At 45.2% G+C, this 2,231-nt stretch overlaps 1 pseudogene; it reads right to left on the bottom strand.

Moving 5' to 3' along the window:
• Positions 1 to 269: 269 nt before the first annotated feature.
• On the bottom strand, positions 270 to 1,400 carry LOC101660288 (annotated as a pseudogene).
• Between the last annotated feature and the right edge of the window lie 831 nt (positions 1,401 to 2,231).

The raw sequence follows: 2,231 nt of genomic DNA, 5'->3' as shown, positions 1-2,231 counted from the left end.
TCCTGGTCACAGCTCACTGCCTATAATTCAATCCCATTGTCACCTAGCTGCAAGCAAGTAGGGCATGGTGTTTTTTATCTGGATGGACATGGGTCCAGCTAAACATTTTACCACCATGTAAGAAAATAACAGCAAATATTGGGGAGCAATGTGTAATTCCTGAAACAATAGATAAACCTTGGTGATTTTTTTTTCCTCTTTAGGAAAGCAGTTTTTAAAAAAGGCTGTGCCATAAATTTCTTTTGAGTGCCTACGGTCAATTGCCACACTCACACCAGTTTATAGTGTGATCCTAGAGGTGTAGTGCAGCTGGCAAATGGAGTCTGACTATCAGCTGACTAGTCCAGAGAGGCACACTCGGGTGGCTCGACCTTGTTACTAGTGTTGCCAACTTCTTGCTTCCCCTTGCCTTCCAAGTCCCAGGTTTTTATGGTGGAGCTGGGGGCAGCACAGAGCTTACCAGTAGCTGGTAAGACTTAAGCACAGGGTGTTGACCATGTCCCCTCTGTCTAGGCTAAGAAGGCACGTGCCTTCCTTGAGGGTCCACAGCATGGCTAGGCCATCCTTGCCTCCAGAAGGACAGAGGGATCCCTCCAGAGCAGTGGTTCTCAAGCTTTCTAATGCCGTGAACCTTTAATACGGTTCCTCGTGTTGTGGTGACCCCTCCCCCAACCATAAAATTATTTTCGTTGCTACTTCATCACTGTCATTGTGCTACTGTTATAAATCAGGCATCCCTCGTGAAAGGGTCGTTTGACCCCCAAGGGGGTCATGACCACAGGCTGTGAACTGCTGCTCTAGAGTGATAGTCACAGCATGAAGGTACACTATACGGTCAATGTGGTTGGTTTTGAGCTTGCAAGTAGGCGGGTTCTACGCTTTGACTAACGGGTCCCAGCCACGGGAGACAATGAGGGAATTACTGCTGTTGGGCGAAAAGCAAACTCAAGACACCCCTTCTTTGTGGCTCTCATCCTGGTTGGTGTACTTTCAGACACCCCAATATGCCAGAGCTTCATGACCTTCTCTCAGGAGCCAGAGACAATCGGCCACTTGTCAGAGGAGAAGGCTACGTTCAGCACATTCTTGATGTGCCCTGTAATTTGTGCATAGTGGTGCCTGTTGTGAGATCCGAGAGGTATATTATTCCATCCCAGAAGTCCGAGAAGGCAAACTGGCCATCAGAAGAGATGAAGATACCACTAACAATGTGTGAGTGACCATGCAGAGCATGTTGGGAACTGCCATAGTTGGTCTCCTTCCTAGTGAGCTTCCATATGGTGATTGATCATGTGAGGCAGGCAGTATCACGTTGGGGACTTCGGAGTGGTAGCGATCTTGGTTATGTAGCCATTGTGGCACTTGAGGGTACCATGAAAGGTCATTTGTTCAGTCATGGTGGCGGCAGGTTGAGGGGCCACTGCAGCGACCAGGACGGCTCAGAGACATGAGCAGCACCAAACATTAATGTGCTTTCGTGTTTAAGCTTCCGCTTCCTAACTAGATTGGGTATTCCTTGATTCAAAGAATTGTCTATTTGCTCTTCATCTGCAGTGCCTAATATGTATAGTCTCTATTTGATGGATGAAGACCTTTCTCAGAGCAGTTTGCAAATTATTTAAGTAACTTTGGAAATTAAAGATTGCAGGTGTTAAAACAGATTATGCCTTGTCGGAGATAATTTTTGACAGGAGCCTCTGAAAAGGAATTAATCAAGTTGGATTATAGACACGGCCTCTGTTCCACTTAGTTTTAAGTATCTGGTGGAACTTCTCTCTTCACATGACCACTTGCCTTCTGTTACTAGGATGGTCTCATTGGAAAGAACAAAGAAATGATTTCAGGATAATATTATTGTAGTCAAAAATACGTAACAGTTACTTGTTGATGTTATATTGTATTAAGCACTTAATGCACGTCTCTCTCACTCTCTCTCTTTTTTCATTTAGCTTTACTTAAAAAAACACACCAAATTAATCAGAAAAACTAAAGCTCAGAGAAGTTAAGGAACCTACTGCAGATAACTCAGCCTGCTACCCTTTCTTTACCATCTCACCCCATCTTCACCGAGCCAGTACCTAAGTAAAGCAATGATACGTGCTGTCAACCTAGATTAGCATGAGAGAATTTCCCCTACCCTTCAGGTATCACCAAGTCAGTTTGTAAAGCAATGCCTGCCCCTCCCTGCTAACTCTTTGCAACCCTTCCGCTTACAGGGATGCCCTTTCTGC

This window comes from Echinops telfairi, unplaced genomic scaffold, assembly GCF_000313985.2.
Source record: "Echinops telfairi isolate 266 unplaced genomic scaffold, ASM31398v2 ScPeMD7_3533;HRSCAF=4204_1, whole genome shotgun sequence".
Taxonomy (NCBI): Eukaryota; Metazoa; Chordata; class Mammalia; order Afrosoricida; family Tenrecidae; genus Echinops; species Echinops telfairi.
The sequence above is the reverse complement of the archived record's forward strand: the minus strand, read 5'-3'. Positions and strand labels throughout refer to the sequence as shown.